Genomic DNA, 27052 nt, shown 5'->3' with positions numbered 1-27052 from the left:
CTTCACAAAGGCATGACAAAGTACTGATAATTCGTTTTTTCCCTTACATAATCAAGAAGGTAGTGCAAATATCAATGAACAAGAACATCATCAAAGCCAAGCACAGTGGCTCATGCTTGTAATCCCAGCAGTTCAGGAGGCTAAGGAAGGAGGATGACAAGCTTAAAGCCAGCCTCAGCAACTTAGTGAGGCCCTAAGCAACTTAGCGAGACCCTGTCTTAAAATAAGAAAGCGATCAGGATGGTGCTTAGTGGTTAAGCACCCCTGTGTTCAATTCCCAGTACCCCCCCCAAAAAATAAAGACCATCATGGATGCTAATAAATGTCACAGTATCTCCCCAGAATTCCTTTGGCTTGCCTATGGAAAAGATAAATTGATGATCCTGTGCTCATGCAATGATCAAAGTTATAATCCTGGTACATGAATACATAGTCTAGTTGGAGAGATCAAATACACATGAAGGAATAAGCACATATAACAAAACAAGCATAGCATATACTAAATTATCAAACCCTGGTGGATAATATCACAATCGTCTCCCACAGAGGTTTATCACATTCCCTGTTCTCTAATACCAATGCTAAAACAAGAAGAAACAGACATTGCTCTCTGAAGATTTTTAGGCAGTTTCATAGTTCTGCTTTGAATTTTTAAGAAGACAAGGCTTATATAAATTTCACAGGAAGAATTGTTTATTCAATAATCATTAAATGAGTAGCTTTTATGTGCAGGGCTCTGAACCAAATCTTTGGGGAGTACACACAGATTGCAGGAGATTAATTCTTCAAGAAGCTGAGCAAGTGAAAAGTTATGAAAAAAGTATCACTTTGCTCATTCTCTCTCTTCACTACTGGGCAGAAATGGTAAGTGTTATCTCAGAGGAAACCCGGGCAGGAAGGTTGGCACAGATTCTTGTCCCTCCTCACTATATACAACTATCAAAAGAGCAGCACAATGCTTCTTGCAATTCTAGAAGAGAATTACACAAGCAGTCTTGAAAAGACCTCTCTTGATGAAAAGTCCAGTTCTTCTGTCTGTTTTCCTATTGTTTCCTTAAAAAAAAATTGGAGCCAAGCATGGACTTTATCACCTCTTTGCTTTTCATTTCCATAAACTCTGCATTTTCTCTTTATTATCCCAAGTGGTAATTAATCAATGAAGTAATTATTAGTTGAACAAGCATGTGCCCCACTGGAATGTAAACACATTGAAGGAACAGACCTCATTTTCATGTCCCTGTACCTAGCACTAAACAGAATGCTCTGGCAATGCCACTTCCTCCACAAATGTTTACTAACTCAACGAGAAACCTAAGAAGCCTGTGGATATAATGAGTTTTCTCTGAGCTTACCAATTATTGGTGAGGCTATAATTATAATATTTTCCCTCATATGTGTTATCATTCAATTTTTGACCCTAATTACACAAAATAATAAGAAAAAATAAATTTGAACTCTCATTGGAAGGGTTCTTAAATACTATGCAATCTAAATATGGGATTCCTAGGTTCCAGAAAGTAGACTGCACGCAGGTAGTGATCACCTACCCTGGTGATGCCTCTTCTACAGTCGCATTTATTGTATTGAATAACTTGGATGTTATTCTTGGAAGAAAATTTAGCTTCTCTAAATTTCACATTAACAAATAAAAATGATCCTGAGATTATGCTATTTTCCAAAGACAAGGACCGAGAATGGATGATTACCTGTGATGAATCAAACTAGTTAATAAGCAAATTAAAACCAAAACAGAAGCTTAGGAGAGTTTGTGAATCTCTGAGTTCTTAGGTTCATGATGTTATGCCAGCAGTTTATTTTTAAAATGTAAATTGAACAAGAAAATATAAAGAACCTTGAGATACCTTTCCTGACAGTTATGTTGTATCTAGGAATCATTTTGTTTCCTTTGCTTCTGTGTTTATCTGATAGTTCATGGGGTGTCTCTCACCCCTAACTATATCACTCTTCCCAATTTGTAATGTTCCAGAAAAGATGAGCTGCTATGTCCATACAACATCAGAACAGTTCAGATTTTCTGAACCAATACCAGTTTAAAATTATCTGCTTGTTTAATTTTTCCCACAACACAGATGACAGAACATAATTATTTTTTATTATTATTACTTTTATTATTATTACTATTATTATTTTTGGTACCAGGGATTCAACCCAGGAGCACTTATCCATTAAGCCACATCCCGAACCCTTTTTTTAGGGGTGTGTATTTTATTTAGAGACAGGTTCTCACCAAGTTCCTGAGGGCCTTGCTAATTTGCTGAGCCTGGTTTTGAACTCACAATTCTCCAGCCTCAACCTCCCAAGCCACTGAGAATACGAGAATGTTCATGGCTATAACATTATTTTGTAAATAATCAAAGTAATCTTATCAGTAAGCATTATAATTAAAATTCAGATTAGTTTCTAAGTTTAAAAGTCCCAAAAAGATGGGGAATGATAGGTCAAAGAAACATATGAATTTTCTCACAAAAAGTGAAGTTCTGCCAAAGTATATTATGTGTTACAAGGGCATGCAGATGCTCATCTACACTTTGCTTGATTTGGAGTCCTTCCATGTGCATATTGGGATATTTCTGTCATAGATAGTGAAGACCAGAAACACGGTTGCCCACCCAGACAATAGTGAATGAAACCTATCTGTGTATGTGTGTGCTTTTATTTCTTCTTTAAGTCATTAATAGTCAGTCTAACTCTTTTTTTTGCAGGGGTGGGTACCACGGATTGAACTCAGGGGCACTCAACCACTGAGTCACATCCCCAGCCCTATTTGGTATTTTATTTGGAGACAGGTTTTCACTGAGAAACTTAGTGCCTCACTTTTGCTGAGGCTGATTTTGAATTCAAGATCCTCTTGCCTCAGCCTTCTGAGCCGTGGGGATTACAGGTGAGTGCCACCACATTCTGCTTAATAGTGCAACTCTTGATGTGTATTTGATGAAGGAATTTTTATGTCAAAAGATTCACAAAATGAAAATAAAAGTCACTCTCTCTCAGAAGTTAAATCCTGGCTTGGAGTTCCTCAAACATGGTAATTATTTCCTTTCATAAAAGTTCAAATATAAATACTTTTTTTTCAATACCATGTTCTGGAGAAAAATTAATTTTGCTAGAAGACATAATAGAGAGAAATGCAGAGATAGGGGAAAAAATGGAGAGATACACGTAAATATGCTGACATACTTCCTGATGTTAATCTGATGAGAGGAATAGAGTTCTTTACTTGAAGTGAAAATAAACTATGAAGAACAAATTTTCAACATATTAAAAAAAGAAACTTGAGTGAAACTCTCCATTGCTTTTCAGTTTAACTTGTGTTTGTGGAGTTTGTATGACTTTTTGTCTTTGTTTTAATGGTCAGAGTTTGTTATCATTTACTTTTTCAATTGTGTTTTCATTTCAGATGTGACCTGCCCTACCATTAGTCTTAAATTCCACACAAGTGAAACCAATTTTATAAAGATTACAAGTCTAGAGAGAACAATTTAAGCAAAGTGTCCAAATAGAAACTTCTACCAAATTATGTATTAATTGAATTTTAACCATTTTCCTTTCTTAAATATGTAGTTCTTAGTAAGCAAACAAACAGAAAACAGGAGAAAAAATAATGCAGTATTTTGTGCCTGCCTAACTTTAGAAGGAGGATTGTAGTTTTTGATTAGCATAAATCCCCAAACCTCAGTGTTAGATGCAGCGGAGGTTCAGGCATTGGTATGTCCAATGTACCCAAGATGAAACACATTTGAAATCCATAAAACCAACGTAGTGTCAATTTTGTTTAAATAATCACCCTTCAGCATCCAAAGTATCAGCTGTATTTAGTTGCACAGAATAGGGGAAGAATTTTATTTCCCTGTGACTCCATGCAACTTTCATTTTGTGCAATGTTCTCACATCTCAAGTAAATTGTGTTAGCCATGGGGGTAAATTTCTGAGAATCAGAGAGATGCCTATTTTATAATCATTACTGCAGAATGGGAGGAAGCAATGAACTGCTGAGCTTGCCTTGTCCAAGGGTTCATAAAATCAGGATTCTGAGTCTACTTCTCCAATACACTGGGTGTTGGACTGACCACAAACAAATCTCTTCACTACTTAGAGGCATAAGGACTTTTCTCAAGAAAAAATTGGGGGTAAATTAGTTACTGCCTGGGAACTTTGATTACTAACTAAGATGTAAATGCCCAACTAAGGGATAAAATGAAAAGAAAAATTCCCCTGAGAAAGTTATTATTACTTTTTGCTTTGTTCTTTTCTTCTGATCCAAAAATGATTTCAAGCAAACTTAACGTTTTAGATGATCATTTACATTATTTATGATATTTTACTGTGTTTTTCCCCCTCTATTGTAAAATATACATGTTTTGGGAGTTGCCGTTTAACCTTATTTCATCATTTATAATTCGATGCATTAACAATTACAGCACATACTGATGCAACTAATTAAAGTAAACTCAGATGAAGTTTCATTATTGCTATAATTGATTTGTAACAGAATAATGCAGCCATATCTGTTACTTTGTTGACAAATTAAGTTAAAATATTTCTTATTTTTATTGCATTCTGTACAGATTATTTCTCACTTCTAGGAAAAATAATCTGACTTTTTTTGGCTTTCTGCATAGAGAAATATTTTAAATTAATGCATTTAGGACCTTCTTTGTTTCTTTTGTGGCTAAATGTTTAATTGAAAAAGAATAATTTATAACATCTAATTGCCTTTTCCAAGATCAATTATACCAAATTAATACTAGAAACAAATTTGAAACTCACTGCAGAATCCTCCCGGACTGGGTCACTTGATTCAAACAGGGAGTAGAGGAAGATTTGGGAGGGGAGAGGGATATGCAAATAGAGCAGGGGAGTTAGCGCAAAAATGACAGGCCTTCTCTGAATCTCTGTGGAGAGCATTGCCTGGAGCACACAGGCTAATGGATTCAGGGAAGTAACTCTATCCAAGGTACCTGGGTAGCAGGGAAGAAAGGCAGGTGGGGCAATCACTTTCGCTGAAGCCCATTGCCACAATCTCAGTCCTATTTTGCGCCAGCCTTCTGAACATTCAAGACTCAGATCATCAGGAAATCTGAAGCAAATGTGAAGGACAAAGATGGCAGGATGGAAACAATGAAGGTCATGGACATAACTATTGAAATCTGAAATTCAAGCTCTGATCTGGATGTCTCCTCCTTGTGTGAACTGGGGATCAAGAATGATGTAGGGCTTACATTAAAACTTAGATTTAAAATATAGATTTCTCATTTCTCAAATCAGGAAATGAGAAATAGATGTGCAATAAAGATTTGATAAATGAATTAGTGAAGTTTAAGTAGTGATTCTTCATGTATTCAAACAAATTTAAAAATGCAATCCCAGTTCTGTTTTTATTCATTACACAGGCATCTCTTAGACTCAGTTGCAGTCCATGGAAACTGGACCAACAAATAAATCTCAAAAAGGGAGACCCTGATGTGTTCCAAAATCACAGGCACCAAACTCTGGCCTATTATATCTGATTCGAACAGCATCAGAGTTCTAGGCATAACCAAACCTGAGTAAACTTTAAATCTTTTGAACAAGAGGAAGTTGTTTTTTTTTTTTTTTTTTTTTTTAATAAATAAATGGACAGGGTTGGGGTAAACTACCTTAAGAATAAAGAATAATCATTTTCACTTTTAAAGCATTTCATCCAGGCAAGAATAAAACAAAAGTTTGCTTATATAAGTAAAATATGTTTGCAATTGAATGGGTTCCAATGTTGACAGATGTTTAAAAGCAATATTTGTAATCCTTCCAAAAAAAAAGAGTTAATAATTCTAACACTCAGTATTTATTGAGAAAAGCATATATATATATGATTTTATTCCATGAAATGTTTAGTGGAAGATTAAAAAAATGGCATATAAAATGAAAAGACATAATCTCTTTCTTTATAAGTCAAATCTTAACTGTGAAATATAGGACACAAGACTCAGAACACACAAAAAGGTTAATCAAATAGTAAGAAATAGCAATGTTGGGTGCATATTATGTCATAAGACAGTATACTAGTAATTAATAAATTGGTAACTTTGAAAACAAGTTCTTTATGGGTCATAAGATGATGAGATCATTGTGGGCTGAATTAATTAGGAAAGATTCCAAGGAGAAGACCATTTAACCAGGCCTTGAAGGAGATGTAGAATTTTAATAAATAGATGTGTTATAGAAAGTCACCTACAGCTAAGGGAACACTCTAAGCATGAAGGTATGAAATGTAGACATACTCAAGGAACAGGGAAACTATGAGTTGAGAGTTCATTTATGAATGTGTAATGCTTTCTGAAGGCAAATAGGAGAAATTTGAAGGAAGAAAATAAAACTTATTTTACATGCATTTTATTTTCTACTCTTCAGTATTTAAATACCATGCTTAATAAGATCCTTATTTACAATGGCATGATCCCTTCTTCACTACCCTGTACAGTCCTATTACCCACACTACCTGGGAGATTAGGGAAAGCTGACCCCAATTCTACCCCTTCAGGTAATCATGAGTTCAAGATCCAGACTGCAGCCAAAAATTCATGGGGTCCCCAGTAACTATTGATTCTGAAAAAGGTTAAAATGATCAAACTGAGGGAGTTCTATTCCAAAATTTAAGGATATGATTTATTCTTTCTTTTCTTATAAACATGATAAAAGTAAGTTTCAGCCCAAGGCACATATAAAAAGTGCAGCAAAACTGAAGATTTTTCAAGAAAGAGCAACGTGGGCCCTGCTGACCTTCAGTGTTTCTGTTATATAAGTTTGTATGCCACCTTAGTTTGTAAGCTATTTTAAGTTGTGCTTTTGGGTAAATGCAACCTAAATCATTCCATCTACAGTAGCCAGAGTTTCTTCAGGAATTTGACTGGAATTAACACTCTTAGTGCTAAAACAGATTGAATCCAAGGGGATCTTATCCCTGCAATTCAATCAAAATAGCAGGGGAGTGGGCAGTGCTTTTTAGATAAATGTTGCTGAGAAGGTTGGCAGACAATGAATTAAAAACACCAGGAAATTAACCAGAAAATGAGAAACACAGAGTGCTTGATCTCATAGCTCACTTCAAAGTCTCCTTACACTACACTAATAAATCCCAATCATAGACTTTGTGATTGACACATTGACACAGGCTCAACCCATTTTTTTACCATCCATGTGGAAGCCTACTTTATATTTTAAGCCCTGAGCTATTGTATTGCATTGGATATGCAGGTTACTAGCTTCTTATTGTGTCATAATCCATGGCCCACTTTAGTATGAAAGACCCCCTCCTGAACTTGCCAAAGGGGGAAATATACAGAACCACTTAGTTGGTTTTATAAAATATATCACAGATAATCAAATCTTTAGGTAAAACTATGAATTTAACTGTTGACACATGTTATCTCCTTCTTCAGTTAATGATTATAGTACATGCATCAACTACAAAATCCCACTGTCTTTCGACAAAGCTCTATTTTCTGGTCAACAAACCTATCAATAGCAGATCTGCTGCAGGTTGCTTGGATTCCTTTTGACTCAGGTTTTTAATTTTTTATGATCAGGATAGTAAGTGAAACCCCACAAGTTCTTTCAAAACTTCTGGTTCAACTGTGGTACATGTCATGTCCACATTTTATTGACCAAAGCTAGATATATGGCCAAGGTCAGCATTAAAATTGCTGAGAAAGTAGTGCAGGTAACATGATCCTCTTGCATGAAGTCAGCAGGAAGAGTTGGAAATAATAACACAGTCAGCTAGAGCTAGTCATTTATCCTTTTCATTATTCTTGAGATTCTCTGACATTTCAAGCAACCTGTTTTGATCATGACTAAAACTATAGCTATGTAAAAGATTTGCCTTCTTTTGTTAAGGGACTCAAAACCTATAATTAAAATTATCTGAATATCTATAGAATAAAAAATGATTGGTTTTAATAAATCATTTAACTTTAGCCATGAATGATGTAGATATGAGATAGTTGATTGTTGCTCTAAAGTATATACATTATCATTATTGATAATTGAAATTAGACACTTCAATTGCTGTTATTAATAAAGCAAAGGAAAAATTCAATAAAACAATTAGAAGCCCTCTGGGTTCCTTCCCAGTTAAGCCCTCCTTGTTTTAAATTATTGATGACTTCTAGGTCAGCAGTGATCAACAAGTATGGTAAACTTCAGCAAGATATAACTAAAAAAGTATAATTTTTTAAAAAATATTAATCAACCTTAAGTATCCTTGGGAATGAATCATTTTTCACATTTTTAATAATAAACTTAAATATATGCAGACTGTAAACAGATCCACCCATTGGTTTCCTCTGCCTTCATAGGTATACTTTGGGTTCTGAAGTCCCCTAAATTCATAAGTGGTATTGTTGACATATGTGGCTACACCTGGGACTTATGAGAAGGATCAGCTGTGCTAGTTGACAGCTTAATCATCCAAAAAAGGGCCACTGCATTCAAATCAATATATCAGAGTCCCATAAACCACTAATTTAAAAAGCAGGTCAGCTCTTGTACTATTCCTCTAATACAGTGTGTTATTTCTCTGTATATAGATAAAGATGTTTTCCTCAGTGTCCATTCTGAGCTATTCTTGCCCTCTTCACCAGAATTGCCTATGAAAAGTTGTTATCATAAGCTTCCAGCTTTACCACTCTCAAACTAACTAGAAGAGCTTCTCCTGATTATACTTCATTTTAGATTGTTTCCCCATTAATGAGGTAATGGGGGGAGCAGTCTGCAGCTTCCATTCCTGCCTTAGGAGGGTGTGGATTCAATGCCCTCCCATTGAGGTCCAAAGTTTGGCTATCTGTTCTACCTTCTTAGGAACTTCTACCCATGATTCTGCTACCCACATTAGCAATCTGCTGTCACCACCTAGCTCTGAAGTCATCACATTTCCTAGAGTTTGGAATAACCTATGCTATTTATCTTAGTTTCTTCTTTCTGGTTTGACGTTAACTTGATTTTTGAGTACTTCCCTAAAAGAAGTCATTTTGCTATTAAGCACTGTACAGAAATTCTAGAGCTGTGCTTTCCACCATTGTCAAATTCTGCTGACATGAGACCAGTGTAATCACCACTTGTAATGCTCTGCATCAAAGTCTGAGCCCTACTTGATTATTTAGGTTGGATGAGATCTCAATGTAAGTTAGTGTTCCTCTTCCTTCCCCATTTTATACCAATGACCATGCATTGTTCCTTCTTTCAAACCAGAATTCCAAAAACACCTCACCTCACTGCCAGGCAAACTATCCCATATGGCCAATGCCTAGAAGGCAGGCATCAAAAATACTGATTTCTCTCTGAAAAAGTACTTAGGGAGAGTATTGCTCAATAATGAAAAAGTATAAATTTAACTTTGTTAGATGTTGCCAATGGTCTTCTAAAATAATCAATTGATGCTCAGACTAGTAATACAAAAGATTTTTACTTGTTTTACATTCTTGCCAACCCTTGATGTTGTTGATCTTTTAAATTTTAGCTCTATGACAAGTGTTGATTTAAATTAAATAAACTTTATCATTTGTTTAATGTACTTATAAACTTTTGAATATTTTCCTTGAGAGATGCCTGTTCATGTCTTCTAAATTGGATTCTTTTTTACATGTATTTGAAAAGTTCTATATGAGTTTTGAATTCCTGTTCTTTATTAGATATATGTGTTATGATGTCTTTTTCCAGCCCAAGGCTTGTAAAACTTATGCTTTTGCAAGGGAAATGCAGTGAGAAAGAGAGCAAAAGAGAAAGTGGGGGAAGAGAAAGAGAGAAAGGGCACAGCTTTTTCAAATAATACAAAAGAAGCATTATGCTAAGATTAATTATGTGATGGTTAATTTTATGTGTCAATATCAATATGCCCTTGGCAGAGAAGCCAATGGGTTGAAGCTACCGTAGGATTATAACTGAATACCTCTAAATCAAAATCTTACCAAGGTGGAACAAGAGTTGTGTCATTTTATATGACATTATGACTTTATACCGTTTTTGTTTGACCATTAAACATGGCTTAAGGAGGTGTGTATAGGTGCCAACTTGACAAGGGGTAGGCTTGTGATGACTAATTTCATGTGTCAACATTATTGGACTGAGGAATGTCCAGAGAGCTAATAAGAACATCATATCTGGGTGTGTCTATAAGGGTGGAAAAGATCATTAGCTTAATCAGTAGACTGGGTAAAGAAAAATCATCCAAAGAGATTAGTATTTTAGTAAATAGACAAAGTAAAGAATGATCAGTATTACCAGTGCTGGTGGGCATCCTCTCATTTATCGAGGGCCTTGATAGAATTAAAGGTAGAAGAAGGAAGAGTTCTTTCTCCAGTTGAGTTGAGACATCCATCATCTCTTAACCTCAGACATTGGTGTTCTTTATTCTTGGGCTTTGGGGGTTTATGAATGGTCCAAATCAGGCCTTTGAACCTGGATGGAATTATAACACTTTATTTCCTGATTTTTTTGTCTTGCAAATGGCAGATTATAAGACTTTGAACCTCCATAACCCCTTCAGTCAATTCCTATGAAAAATCTCTTCTCATAGATCTTGTATTTCTTATTTGTTTCTCCTGAGAACACTTACCAATACAAACTAATGCTGGCTATGCAAAATATTTTATTTTGTATTTGTTATTGCTGTGAGACTAAATAGAGAAAGTTTCAATTCCCATTCTTCAGTCTCATACACCTTTGTGGTTTTATAGGGAGGAATTCAGTAAATAAATTCTTAAAGTCAGAGTTGAAGACTGTGGAAAAAAAAGAGAGAGGCCAACTGACTAATTTGAGAGGTAATGGTACTCTTGAGAAATTAATGAATTGAAAATTATTCCCCAGTAAGGAGAGGTACCCTTGGGCTCTGGATGCATGAACAGTGGGACACTGGAGTGTTTGGAAGGAGGCCAAGGTCACCCTTTATAAGATTAATATATATTCACACACACACACACAAGAGATGAGCTCATCTAAATAAAGCAAAAGAATGCCTCTGTTGAATTCTCAAATAAAGAAGCATAGAGAGTAACACAGGTCAAGTATCCCTTATATATATTCACATATGTATATACAGATATATGTGTATATATATATATATGTATACATATATATAGCACATGTATATATAGTGACGTGCCCCCCCCCCCAAACAATACACGTGAGTACAGGAAGGTTCATAGGAGAAAGTATTGGATTGTAAGAGTCTTAACCCAATCAGTGATTTTATCCCCTGATAGGGATTAATGGAGTAGTAACTGAAGTGGTACGGTATGGCTGGAAGGGGTGGGAATTGGGGTGTGGCTTTGGGTATATGTATCAGTTGAGTGGGTCCTCTCTGCTTCCCTCTGCCACCCTCTCCCATGATTATGTTCAGCATCTCCTCAAGACCTGAGGAATAGAACCAGTCTTCTATGGACTAGGACCTCTGAAACCATAAGCCCTCAAATAAACTTTTTCTTCTTTAAAATTGTTCTAGTCATTCTGGTCAGATCTTTTAGTTACAGCTGTGAAAAAGATATATATATATATATATATATATATATATATATATATATATATATTTTATATATGAGATATTCTAGGATGAGAAACAAGTCTAAATAAATTATTTCAGGTTTCATACAGATCTTTACGCATAGACTGAAAATAATTTTTTTCAGTACTGGTATTGAACCCAGGGCCTTGGACATGATGGACAAGTGCTCTACCACCGAACCATACCCCCAGATGCCTCAAAGTAATTAATGTTATGCAATATTTGTAATGTGCATGTGTTTTGGCTACAACCTGTATTATGAGTCAAGTGTGGAATTTTTCACCCGTGGTGTCATATTGACTTTCAAAAAGTTCTGCTTTTTAAATTATTTCAGATTTCAGATTTTTTTAATTTGGGATCTTCAGCCTGTAGTATCCAGAGTCTGATGAAATTGGTCTTCATGGTCATTTGGGCTTGTCTGTGACTGATTATTTAGATTATTGAGGATTTTTATTCATTCATTTTTGTTTTATTTTACTCACTGTATTATGTTTTGCTACCAACTTCCTCCAACCTATTTGGGGATTAAGGATGCAATAATGGGCTATACATGAAATAACATCTTAACTATGACTATATGTCTTGAAGGGTATTTCATTCTAGAGATTAATAAATACATACCCATTATGCATTATGGTGAAAAGATCTAAAACTTGCTCACTTGTCCCCAGGAGTTTTGGTTTGGAACCACATGCACATGTCTACCAAGCTCACTATATTTTCTGAGATGGAGTCCCAAAGTGAATCACCAATCCCTAATGCGTTGTTCTTCAAATGCCATACTCCACGGCTTTTCTAACATGGAACACAAAAGAAGAGGGCTGATTCAAGGTAGGCACAACAAATGCCCTTTATGATTTTAGGAGGGCAATTGCCCTGAATGGAGACCAGGAAAAGAACAGCAACATGACCAGATAAGCATGCATTGTCAGAGCCACTCAAGAGACACTGACTTATAAACTCTCACAAAGAAAATAAATAGGAAATGCATGCTACAGCCTTCAGCATCAGACTGGCACAAACCGTTTCAAACTGAAAAGATTCCAGCTTGGCCGTAAAGTTTTCCTTCCATCAGGTGAGCCATCAATGTTGCTGATGTAGGGCCCAGCACTTTTACATGCAAACATGCTCGCTAGCAGTTCAAGTGGAGAAGGATGGAAAGGAAAGCAAACGACAAAACTTGTTTATCGGATTCAAGTTGAACCATCTGTTGTTAATGATTAGATCTTCAGCTTCCAATTTTCGTTTGAATGTTATTGCTCATTTCTAGTGGGGCGCTGCACTACTGCTTTCCCCTGTGTGTGGATTCTAAGTAAAATACAGCTTAGATTGAAAGTCTGTTGGAGGAAGAAATCATGCTTAATGATGTCTGGCAGATTTTCCTTTTGCCCTGAAGGAAAACTCAAGAAGCCAGGTCAGGAAAGAGGTCAATTCATGACTCAGTGTGACTTTGGGTTAATGGGGCCACTCTGAGGGACTCAGTTTGCTATGCTGAAAATGGATATAGTTGTTTCTTACTCCCAGGAGCTGGAGTTAGATTAGGATTAGTTACTGTTTTTCACACACTACAGATGAGGAACTCAACTTTGATGCAAAGTTTATGAAGCTCAGTTCAGGTTTCCTCTGTGGTAATAAACAGGTTGTTGGGATAAATGTTTCTTTCCTGGATGCTTTTATGTCTCTATAATTGTGGTTTATGGGAGTATCTTAAATCACAATTTTTCAAAGGTCCTATTCACCCTTTGAAATTGGTTGTATTGATTGCAGGTAATTATAATTGTATTTGTCATGCTGCTTCATCTATATATGGGGGCATGTGAAATTACATGGTCCCAGATCTAGAAAATAAGGAGTGAGGGTATGTGGTGTGTGTAGGGTATGTGTGTGTGTGTGTGTGTGTGTGTGTGTGTGTGTGTGCGTGTGTGTGTGTTTGTGTGTTTGTGTGTGGTATTATGAATATAGTTAATATAAACTTCCCCAGTTAATGCATTTATCTCACTCTTTGTGTAAAAACACACTTTTAGTTAGGGGGTATACACACACACAAATACACACAAACACACAGACATGAGGCAATATATAAATAAATACATATATACATATTTAATGTGGATAAACTTCTAAATTTGCCATACTATTTGTCCCCAGCATGCAAGTGTGTGTGTGTGTGTGTACATACACTGAGTTAAATTCAAAAAACCTAAGAGAACCAGGGGACCAGTAGTTGGGGTGCTTTGAAAACACTGAGAGATTTTCAAAATGCCTCCTCAACAGTAAAATTTGACTGACCCATTTTGAAACTATGTCTCTTAATCTGTTCAACCAAACAAGTCACAGTAGAGACAACATAAATATTGAATAAGGAATTTGGAAGTGAAATGTTATCTCTACTTTTAATTCTTCCACAGTTCAAGTATTTGTACTTCTGTGTCAGACATATCTGTGATGCTTGTAAAGATACAAGTAGGAAAATACTAATAAGTGAAATCTTAAGAATTTACTGGTTCATTTGGCTGCATATAACAGGCATTTTTTTTCTTTTTGGTGTTTCGTTCTTTAAACAAAACACCAATGCCAGTGGAAAACAATGCATGTGACATTACATTTTCATGAACCCAAGCCTCATGGCAAAAGGGTGTAATAACTAATGCACATACTTGGGATAGTGATCATAATGAAGTGGAGAAATTAGGGAAAGCTTTGCAGAGGCAGTGACAAAATGAGGAGGCCTTGACAAATGGATGGCATAGGTCAGGGGAAAAGACAAGCCTGCATTGCCTCTTAGTTATGCAAACCCACTGATGCAAGTTTGATAGATGGACCACATCACCTACCCATCACTGGGACTTTGATTCAGGCTAGTGGCCATTTACTTCTTCAGTAAAACCTTGCTTCTCAAACACCATTAGGCAACTTCTCAGTGCCCTCAACGTTTTACCCTCTTTTTTGTTTGTTTCTTCCTCAAAATTAATCATATTATCTCTATTTCACTCATTTTCTTTGTTCTGTAGTTCAGACTTTATATCAAGATGCTTTATCTTGGAATGTAAGCACAAGGAATAACACATTATTTGTTTAGTTGGATATACTCCATGTGATATATTGTTATGCAGCAAAAATCTTAACACATGAAGATGGGAGCAGCTTAAGCAATTTTGAAAACAAAACACCAAAAAGGCACAAACATCATAGAGTTCTCTAAAATTTATATATATATACATTTTATATAAAATATACAATTACATTTGTTTATATGTATATATAATATATCATAAACTATATAACATAATAATACATAATTATATTTATTTATGTTATATAATTATGTAAATATATAATATTTTATAATGTATTATATATAAATATATATGTAACTATATGAAATATATATGTTTACGGAGAGAGAATAATAGAGAAATTGATGCATATTTATCATTATATATATATATCTACCTATATATCTCATGGTTAACTTGTTCATATGACCTTAAATATGAAAATTATCAGAAGTTTTTCCTCTATATTCTGATTTATTAATTAAGTAGTCCTTGGGATATTATGTTATCTAATTTTATTCACCTGAGAGACAAGCAGATGAAAGTTAGCTACGCAAAACAAACAAACAAACAAAAATGTTCATCAGAAATGCACAGAATGTGCTTCAAGACAAATGGGCAGGGACAGAGTTGCATTAGGTCTAGTTCCTCTCATATTGGCTCAGTTGTCATTGCCCTTCTTTTACTTTCTTGCTCTGGACTATCAGTTTTGCATGTCAGTTAATCTAATTTAAAAAAGACTGGTAATAATAGTAATAGTTGTACGGTTTTATTTTCTGTGTTCAAAATAAAGCTACATAGAGGAGTCTCCTATGCCAATTCCAAATTCCTCAGAAGGGCATGACTAGTAGAGCTTCAGTTGTATGTTTATTTGTAGATTAACTATATTTCTGAGATTTTTAAAAGAAAAACTTACCACAAGATAAATTAAGCAGAGATTATTTAAACAAAGAACAATCTAGGAACTGGGCAGCATTTTGAGTAGCAAGCTTTCACAGACTGCAAAAGAAAGGAAAATGAGGAAATTACTTGATTGGCTCCAGGTAGGACTTTTTCTTATTTGTGTATCACCTGATGGGAAATTTCTATTTACACAGAAATACTTATATATTTCTTTTTTTAGGTCAATTACAGGAAATGACTCCAAGTTAAGTTTTAGTTTGCTTACCTATCTCTGAGTACAGACAACCTCAAGCTAATGACCTACATCTACCTCTTATTTGCTTTAAAAGAAACATTTCTTCTGTTATCAAAAAAAAAAAAAAAAAGCGGCAACAAAGAGTTCATCTACTATATCATGTGGCTTAGGTTTGATCAAAACAGTCTTCAGACTACTTTTGAGTCTCTGTAGCATGTACATGGAATCATGTAACTCACTTTTTTTGACTTTTTACAGGGACTGACATTCAGGAGTTTGCCCTGAGTCTCAGGTGAGATTTTGGATGTGGAATTTTGGGCAGTGCTGGACATGTTAAGACTATGGGGATTCTTAGAGATAAACTAAATACATTCTTTATTATTAGATGGCCATGAGCTTCAGGGGTCTACGGATGAATTGTTATGGTTTAATTATGAGCTGTCTCCCAAAAGCTCATGTGTCAATGCAGGGATATTCAAAGGTGAAATGATTATATTATGAGAACTTTAACCTACTCAGTCCATCCTAGTTTCAAGGGACTAATTTAGTGGTAACTATAGGCAGATGAGCCATGGCAGAAGGTAGGTCACTGGGGACATGCCCTGGAAGGGTTCATCTTCTCTGCAGTCCCTTTCCCTCCTCTGCTTCCTGCCCTGCATGAATAAAGTACCTCTTCTTCCCCATTCCCTTACTTTGGGCCCAGAGCAGCAGAGTCAGCTGACCATGGACTGAACCTCGGAAACCATGAGCCCAAATCAATTTCCTCCTCTAAGTTTGTTCTTGCCAGGTATTTTGGTCACAGTGATGAAAAACTGACTACCTCAAATGGTTAAATGGAAAGAGATGAGAAGATGAGCCGGGCTGATCCTGCTGAGGACTAGTTCACAGGGTCTTCCCAGGAGTTGAGTGCCTGAGCATAAGGGAGCAATGATGAGATGTCAAGCTATCTATGCGGGGAGGAGTTTCAGTCCAGGCAGCAGAAACAGGATGGGTAGAGGAATAAAAATCTAAAAAAGGCATTGAGAAGAGGGATAAATAATGTCTACAGATAAAACTGCTGACTTTCTGGATTCAATTGACAAAGACCTTGCCCGTACCCCTTAGGAAGTTATGCTAGATGTGCATAACCTGCTTCCTTAATAGGCCAGACATCTTGCTGTCTACATTGCCATGCCAATCATACTTCCCAATTTTCTCAACTCCACCATTATTAGAGTTTAGTTGGGCATCTGCAGGTGGAGAATTTTCTTGACCCTGAGAGTCCTTGGATTTCAATGGAACAATGAGTGCAAATGACTGAGCAGAATACTTGGCATTGAGCAGAATCTCAGTAACTTCTGTTCCCTTTGAGTGTCTAGTGATTTAATAGAGTAGACAAGTGCTAACCTCTATTTTCTGTGTTTCTTCTGCTAGTGTTTCTACAGAGCTCCCCTACAGACAGTATTGTTGATGGAGTCTCAATGAGTAGGACTCAAACCAATCCTAACTTTGTCATTATAAGGCAAAGGTGGATGAAGAACTGGTGGACACAGAAACCTCTGTGATCACTAGATCAGTACAATGGGCTGATAGGATATTTTCCCCATGTAACTAGATTTATTATTCTCTTACGGTTGTGGAGTGGGCTTTTAAAATTTTATATTTGCATGACCCTTAATCTTAGCCTTAAGGGAAGATGACAGAATAGTTTACAATTTTAATTTCCTCGAACTACTGAATCAGACAAAGAAAGTGTTATGTGAAAGACATCTGATTTTGATGAAAGTTGATGGAACATAAATGAGTGGAGAAAAGAAAAAAGAATATTGTTATGGTTTGAATATAAGGTATTCCTCAAAATCTCATGAGACAATGTAGCAATGTTCAGGAGTGAAATGATTATGAGAACTGTAATCTACCCAGTGGGTTAATGCATTTGATGGATTAATCATCTGAACAAACTACTGTACTGGGTGGTAACTATATGCCGGTAAGGCATAACTGGAAGAAGAAGGTCACAGGAGGCTTGCCCTTGGTGTATATATTTTGACCCTGTGCCTCCTTGTCTCTCTCTGGTCCCTTCTGTCATGAGGCAAGCAGCTTTGCCCTGCAGGGCCCTTTCACCATGGTGTTTCTCTTCACCTGGAACCCAGAACAATGGAAGAGGATGACCCTAGTGTGAACCTCTGCACCCTGAGCCAAAGTAAACTTTTCCTCCTCTAAATTTTTCTTGTCAGGTACCTTGATCTTGGCAATAAAAAGCTGAGTAACACAAATACTTTCACTCCGTCTTTCTCACATACGTGCATGTGTGCATATACACACAGCACACACACACACACAGACACCCCTCACACATTTTTGAAAGAATATGTTTAAAATAAATACAAGTTGATCGAGAGAGAAAATGAAATTGTTACATAGCCATTATCTTGATTCATATATCTCTATTAAAATATTCATTAACAGCAATTGCAATCAATTGATTTTTTGCTTTGCATACACAATCATTTAATCTCTTATATAAGTTAATTTTATTGTGAGTTTCACAGTCCTCCCTCCTTAAGATAACTGTGGACACGCTGGAGATCAGAGTGTATATGTCCACAGTGCATTTCTCCACCCTGTTTCCACCTTTATCAAAGATTGGGAGAAAGAAACAGAGACTGCAGTCTGTGAGAGAACTTGAAAAAGTGAATACCTTCCCACCCTTTCCCTGACCTTGGAGAGAAAATCTGGACAACTTAGCAAACCCGGGGCTACTTCCCCCTCCTTCCTTGTGCCCCACATCCACCGCGGAAGGGCACTTCAGTTTATTTACTTTCTGAGATTTAACATCAAGCTGGTGAGATTCAAAATGTTTATGCTCCAAGCAAAGGAACCTTTTTCATTGTTTGCCAATCTGTGTCAGATTTAATCTAGATCTGCAAACACCAGTGCATTTTCAATTCTGATGCAATTTCCTTAAATTTACCCTACAGAGGAGGCTTTTATTGTTGTTTTCTTTCTTCTTTTTTTTTTCTTTTTAGTAATCTAAGAGTAAAAAAAATCCCTGAACCAATTGGTCAATCGATTAACAAATTAACTGCTAAATAATGGATTGGGCCCTGTCTACATGGTGACAGGGTGCCCAGAATAAAATATGTCTCTACAATACTTCTTTGAACACATGCCTAACAAAGCAACACTTGCTTTTCCTAACTAGTTTACACAAATGCCTAGAAACCAAATAGAAAAACATGGACTGATAATATTTTATCATTCATACAAGCTGAACAGAAATGGGTCTTACACTGAGAAATGAACAAAACTCGTTTTCTTTCGAATTAAATTTTAATGTAGCAGAACTTTACATGATCCTTTGAACATAAATAAATGCAAGAAGACAACAAAATATTTTCCACTGCTAATTATACCATTTATACTGAACATGGTGTAAAAGTACACAAGAAATAATGTTACTAAGTAGACAAAAAATTAGAATGAAAGGGATTGGAGGGGGGAAGGATGACAGAACCATATAATGAAGTTTGTGTTATGTAAGAATTATCCTCTACAATTTTTCAAGTCTTGGTTATTTACTTAAAGGCTTTTAGTCTGGAATAATGATGATATGAATAATCATCAGAAGCCAAAGCTGTAGCTTAGAAATCTAGTGAGAAAGGATGCAATATGGAAAAAAGAAGGAGCTGTATATTAAAAGGAAGACATTTAGGACTGCTCTTTACTGATAATATTCACACAACTTCTGCAAAGAACGTCACGGAAGAGAATGGGGCTCTCTCCCTGTTCTCTCCCAGGGTTTTTGAGGGATGCTTGTGGATTCATGCTGAAAGCAATTTTCAAATCACCAGTTTGGAGGATTTCCTCAGCCTGGGTTTTAAGCTGTGTCCCCACAATGCAAAAATCAGTTGACTGTTGGAGACCTGGTTTGCAAAGTAGTTGATTGGCATGCATAACCAGAAATAAACTTAAAATCAGTCTCCTCTTTAGTAAGTTCTAACTGATTTTATTCAGGAAGGACTATTGGCTCCTGTGTGGTGTGCCTATGGGGGACTAGGGGAATTTGAGAAGGGTCCTAGAGAATCCTATGAAATATAATGGGAGATAAGATAAAAGGATAGAAATACATATGAATATTATCAGTCAGAGTATTGTCAGTCATTTGATTTTGGTATTGTTTTGATCTTGGTTTTGGTAAACTGTGCTAGGGTAGAAAGTGAAAGAGTTTGGAAATGAAACCGATACAGAATGAAATATTAAGTCTCAAGAACTATGTTTCTAAGAGGAGAACTAGATTGCTTGACAGCATTTTATATTTTTGTGCTCGAAAGCAGTATGATGTTAATCAGACAGTGCAGAATGACCCAGCCAGAATGAGGAGGAATAAGGTATGGAGAGGACAGCCTGCCATCTAGCACTCCCCTTCCACTAAGGACATCTGTCATTTCTGAAAGTTGAGAAGTAGAGCAAAACTTGGGACTGGAAAGAGAGCAAAAGCAATGTGTGCATGCCTCTGTGGGTGTGGAAGTGAAGAAACTAATATAAGCAATAAATACCTCAAGAGGTTCATCAAGAAAGAGAAAACACCAGAAACCATTATCAGAAATAAAACAGAGAAACTCAATATAGGTTCTGTAAACTTTAAAATGATCACATGAGGAAATTATAAACATGCCGATGCAAATATAATTGAAAATTTAGATACAATGGACAAAATCAGAAAAATAAAACTCACAAAATAGGCACAAGAAGAACTTTAAGAAGTTGAATTGATAATTAAAATTCACCCAAAAAGAAACTCAAGATTGATAGGTGTTATGACATAATTTTACAAAGAATAAATAGTGTTTGTCTTCTTAAGAGATTTTAAGAGGAACTACTATAAAGAAAAAGATCGACAGATTTGATCAAAAGGCATTAAAAAAATCAAAGGCAAACCATTGAACACACATTGGTATAACTCATGGAAATCTTGATTTTAGACTACATTAGAAAAGACCAAAATATATCATTTGAATCAACAATACCAACATTAACAATTAGCTAGGAATTTAAACTGGTGTTTCACATAAGAATATAACAGTGAAATAAAATTCAACATCATAAATAAGAAACTGAAAGTTAATATTTAAATGAGATATAGTCACACTTGGGACTGGAAAGAGAGTAAAAGCCCTCACAAAGTATCTAAAATTACAAAAAATAGCAATAAAAAATACTACCGAGAATCCATCATGTATGTAACTCTTCTGCAGTACTAGTAGAAATGTAAATTGGTACAACTCATTTGTCGAACTGTTTGGGCATCTTCAAGTAAAGCTGGAGATTTACATTCCATGCAACCTGGCAATTCCATCAGTGTAAATTCTACAAAAACCTCTGAACATTGATATCAGACATGTATACAAAGCATGTTTGGAACAATAATTCCAAGATAGTTGAAATGTAGGAAATGACCCAAACATCCTTTAATGGTAAAATGGACAAATAAATTGTGATAAGTCACACAATAAAACAACTGGCAGCACAGAAAATAAGTAGACTTTGGCCAAATCCAATGACATGTGTGAGTCTCACAAAGGTAGGTTGAGACAAAGATGTCAACACAAAAAAGCAAATGTTGTGTGATTCATATGCTTGCTAAAATATAAACATGTAAAACTTCAGTGTTTCATGAGTTATGTTTGTGTAATAAAACAGTAAGGAGAAATACAGTGGTATTGTGCTAATACTTGCTCAATAATGCTGAATGGGGAGGAAAGGAAGCTTTTGGGGTTTAAGTACAATTCTCTTTTCCCCCTGACCTGTGTCTTGTTATATTGGTGTTTATATTAGAACGAATCTATCATCTCATGATAAAAATTTCCATGTTTTTAAATGACTTTGTGTGTGAGTTATAATACATGCACAATTAATTTTTTTTTAATTTTGAAGTTCTGCAGAGCAGAAGACTCTGCAATCCTGGGATTCCTTTGATATAAGATGTAGATAATAAAAATACTACCTAAGATTTCTAGGACATCTGAGTAAGATACATTACCTACAACATAGCAAACACTCACATACTATAAATGTGATTCTTCATAAAGGTGAAGAATTCTTCATTTTTTAAAATTAAAGATGAAATCAATTAAGGTAAATGTTAGAAGCTTAGTAAGACTCCTAAATCTCAAGAAATAAAATTAAGAATTAATAAGTGGAATGGCTTCAAATTAAAATGTTTCTGCACAGAAAAGAAAATGAGAGTGAACAGAGAACCTATAGAATGAAAGTCTTTGCCTGCTACTCCTCCAATAAGGGATTAATATCCAGAATATATAAAGAACTCAAACAATAAAACAAGCCCTCACAAACAATCCCATCAATAGATGGGCAAATGAACTACACAAACATTTATAAAAAGGAGAAATGCAAATGGACAGCAAACACAGAATAAAAATGTTCAACAGCCTTTGCAATCAGGTAAATACAAATCATAACTGCACTTAAATTTCATCTCATTATGGTTAGAATGACCAATCATCAAGAATAAAAATAATAATAAATGTGGGCAAGATCCACTCATGTATTTTTGTTGAAATTGAAAATAATTATTATTATTATTATTATTATTATTATTATTTGGAAAGCAGTGTGAAGATTCCTCAAATGATCACCATATGACTTAGCTATCACACTATTTGGTATTTATCCAAAAGAATTTAAATCACAATACTTTAGTGATATATGCATACTAATGATCATAGTCTTGCAATTCACAATAGCCAAGTTATGCAACAAGCCCAGGTGCCCATCAACAGACAAATGGATAAAGAAAATGTATATATACACAGTGGAGTTTTACTAAGTCATAAAGAAGAATGAACTTATGGCATTTGTAATTGGATGGAAATGGAGAACAGCATACTAAGTGAAATAATCCAGATTCAGAAAGTCAAGGGTTGGATGTGCAAGCTAGAGAGAAATAAGGAATTTTTAAAGGAGGATCTCATGAAAATAGAAGGGAGAATAGAGGAGTAGAGGAAGGAGACCAAGGATGAGAGAGGAGGGATGGAAAAGGTGAAAAAAAACTGTGGAATAAAATTGATCAAATTATGCAATTTGCATATATGAATGAGTCATAAAGAATTCCAATTTTACATGCAATTATAATGCCCCAATTAAAAATAATAAATAGAAAGAAGACCAAAAGAGTCGAAGAAGAGGATAAGGGGGAGGGAAGAATAAAGCAAAAGGGGAAGTACTAGGGATTGAAATGGAGCAAATTATATGCAGTTATGAATGTGTCAAGATGAATCCCACTATTATGCGTAACTACAATGCACTAATGAAAACATTAAAAAATGGTACAGACCTTTACTTCCTTTGCCAAATTTTAAAACTTAGTTACACAAGCACATGCTTGAATGAACATCTATCATTGAGTGTGTGAATGAGGATTCCTGTGTTAAGTAGAAATGTATCTGAAGGATCATCATTCTATTTTACACAGAAAATAATGCTCATAAGGAACATGAAAAGTTTCTTATGCCAATTCTTCAGAGCAGCCTGAAAGAAAAATTTTAGTCCAAGACCTTGATTCCTTATTTAGCAATTGGGACAGGAAACAAAAGGCAAACACTTTGGAATTATGTCATTATTCTTATCTTCCTTTTTATTTTCATATACCACATACTCTCTCTCAGGAAATCCTCTAGCATCACCATGAAATATGCCCAGGATCCAATCGCTCTGCCTGTCTCCAGTCTTCCCCAATGCCATCACTTCATAATTTTTTATGTGAACGCTTCTCCTAATTATTCTCTTCTTGCTTTCCTTTAGCGCTTACAGTCTGCTCTTCAGATATCAAAGTGACCCTCAAAAGCAAAATTCAGAAATGATCCATTCTCCTCTTGGAACTAGATGAAGAGAAAATGCAAGGTCTGTGCTGTGGTCTTCAAGGTTCTTCTTGGTTCTCCACTCAGTCTTTCACCCCTGCATTTCCTCTTCCATGGCAGGATCTTCCTGCTCTTCCTCAACACAAGAGAACACTCTCTTTCCTCAGAGCCTTCTCTCTTACTACTTTATCTCTGTGTGAGTTTTTTCTCCCCTGATAACCATGTTATTCATTCCCTCACTATTTTGGGTCTCTTCCCAAATACCCCCTTATCAAATATGACTATCCTGACCACCCCACTTAAAGCTGTGATGGAAGTCTCATCTTTTTCTCAATCTATTCCCTCTCCTCATTGCTGGACACTCTACACATCAATTTTCTAAGCTGTTTATGGTCTGAATACATAATAACAGGTAGTTTTTTTCCATTTTATCCTCTTCTCTATTGTGCCAAAGTTTAAAATAATACTCAGGATTTAGTGTCTGTCCCTCAAAATGTGTTAAATTGATGAACATGGAGAGGGTCTCAAGCTCTGCAGAAGAGTGCTATTAGCAATTCATGGAGAATCCAACTTACCCACAATTAGAACTCTTCTACATTTTTGAATCAGCAAGACAATTCCAGATTGTTTTTCAGCTCAAATCACTCATTTATTCTCTTCATTTGCACACACATGCATACATACATACACACAAATCTACCTTTTGCTTCCTTGATGGAGATTTTTATTCAAAGGTAATAAATACCTAACTACATCTCTAAATGTTAGCAGCTGTCTGAGAAGGTACTGCTGTCTTAAGGAGTAACCATTTAAAGAATCCCCACAAAGTAAAGGGTCAGTGAAGTCTCTCCCAGATGTATCATGCTATTTCAACCTACTCACAAATGAGCACATTATTATTAACCAGCAGATTGCATACCTTTATATTTATGTAAAACTGATTTTGGGAAACTATACAACTGGGAAGTGTTAGAAAAGTTTCCACAGCCTGTCATCCTGCAAATAAAGCCATTTTAGGGTCATTAGTAGCATGATGGTAGAGCATCTAATTTTCAACTTTTTCCCCCTGATAAAAATAACATTTTTTTTTTAGAAGAAAGCAATACTGGTATTTTGCCCCAGGAAATTTAGTTGATAAGCCACTTTCTGGCTTAATTCAACATCATTTAAATAAATGGAGGCAAGTTCCTAGGAGACAGTTGATCCAATCTCCTCTAACCTAGGAGATTCTTAAACAATGCCTTATTTGAAATTGGGAGATACTGTATTTCTTGATTGAAATGTTTACTTTGGCATAATCTTAGCATGTTCATTCAATAAATATTGTGAAAAAACTATATTGACAATTTTATAACTTAGAGCACAAGCATCCTCTGACCCCACATTCTGATTCCTATTCATGAAGAGCAACTCTGATTTTTGCTGACAATGACTTGCTCCCTCCATTTCCAAACACAATTCTGATTTCATTGCAGCCACATGCTCACAAGTTTCTCCTCAAGTGAGTTGTCTCTGCTTTTCTCTTGCTTTTTAGTCCCATTTTTTTGTCCTTCTCCCATTCCCAGGAGAGCTTTTCTTCCCTTCCTTCATCACCTCATACCTTATCTTTTTCCTTTCTCTCCCATGCTTTTCATCATGGTAATACAGAGATTTACAGTGTAATGCATATTTAAAATAGAATGTCTAATAGGGTAATATCTAAAGCTATACATAATATTCTGTAGCTTCACCCTGACTTCTAAAAGTAATTTTACTGTGGCTTTATGCAGCAAAGTGATGCATAATGTCAATGACAACATGTCTTTGGAGAATCCAGTCATGTCACTTACATTTTCCTCTAGGGCCTTGACTCACCTTTGGAGAACTCATAGGAATTGCATGGGGGAAATCTTTATAAACAGATTGTAGGGCTCCTATCTAGACCCCACTGAATCACAGCCTTTAGGGAAGGACAATGCTTAAAAGATTTCAGATACCTTCTTGGGAATTGATGTGGACCCAAGTTCTAATAAGGTATTTATGAAAAGACTATTTGTCTCTACTTTAGAAATTGAACATTTGAAGGTCTCCTGGCATTTTTGTTGAAATATAGTAAAATTTTATTTGCTTCCTAGAGAGCTTGGTCTCCAAGTTTATTTATGTATCTCCATCAATAAGGCAACTTGGGATGCACAGTACCATTAAATTCATGCTGAGGTCTGTCTGTATAACCCTAACAAAATATCTGAGGCAGGTTAACTTTACAAAATAAAAATGTTTGTTTCTCCCACAGTTTTGTAGGTGGTGAGTTCAATATCTGGTGGCCCCATCCCCCTCCCCACTCTGGTAAAGGAAAAATACATGTGGGAGCAAGAGAGCCCATCACCAAACAGGAAGTCAGAGAGAGATTCTGAGTTAGGCCTAGATTTTCATAAAAATCACTTTTGCAAGAATTCACCAGGGTCCCATGATAAATACCTTAAAACCTTATCAGAACAGCTCCCCAGTGACCTAACAACCTCTTGCAAGGTCCCATCTCTTAAAGATCCCAACATCTTCCACTCTTGCCACATTTTATCCACGTTTGCTCCCAAAATACGAACCTTTAAGGGAATGAATGCCATCCAAGCCACAGAAAGTTCTCTTAAGGAGCATTGGTGGCATAAGAGAGAGTGAAACATGTATCAGCTCTGACCTGACCCCCTGCCATGTACCAGTTTTGCTCTGGTAGTCAAACTATCCCCACCCGAACCCTCATTTCACAGTCGAGAAGATGTGAGGTGTTGGTACACTGTGACATGACCAATGTCGAGGGACTTGAGAGTAGCAAGGCCTGGACCAAATCCCAGATCAGATTCTCTGCAGAGTGCTCCTGTCACTGTTGCACACAGCTCCCGTGGGCACCCGGATGCCCTTCTGGTGGCCAGCTTCTTTGGCAGGGAGTGCCACCATTTCTGGTTTTGCAGCTATCAGTTACTTCCTAGGACCATTTCCCTTTTTCTCTGTTATGCTCCTGCTTTTTGAACACCTTGGAGAAAAATGTGTGTTTATTCTCTTCATTTTGCATTTGTTTCTCTACTTGCTTCAACTCTGCCAGTGTGATTCCTGCTGCTATCTGTGAGGGACTTTCTTCTTCCTACCATTTAAAATATCTTTGTCTAACTCAGAGAGCCATGCGAAATTTCCCTATTGAAATTCAAAACTCGACCAAGCTGACCTCATTTCAAAATAAGACCAAATCTCAAGCCAGCCAGTTTTATTCAAACCATTCTTTTACACATTTTTTTTATTTATTTATATGAAAATTCTTTTATTTTCCTGTGGATATTTTGTATCTGCAAGAGAGACGGGAGGTTGTTAATGAGAAAGAGGCGTGATAATGCTGCACACCACTTCACGGTCCAGAACTTTTGCCAGCATCATTTCTCAAAATGTCTGGCGAGGATACTGGGAAAAGCATATGACA

This window comes from Sciurus carolinensis, chromosome 15 (assembly GCF_902686445.1).
Source record: "Sciurus carolinensis chromosome 15, mSciCar1.2, whole genome shotgun sequence".
In the NCBI taxonomy this organism is placed as follows: domain Eukaryota; kingdom Metazoa; phylum Chordata; class Mammalia; order Rodentia; family Sciuridae; genus Sciurus; species Sciurus carolinensis.
This window is presented reverse-complemented; position numbering follows the sequence as displayed.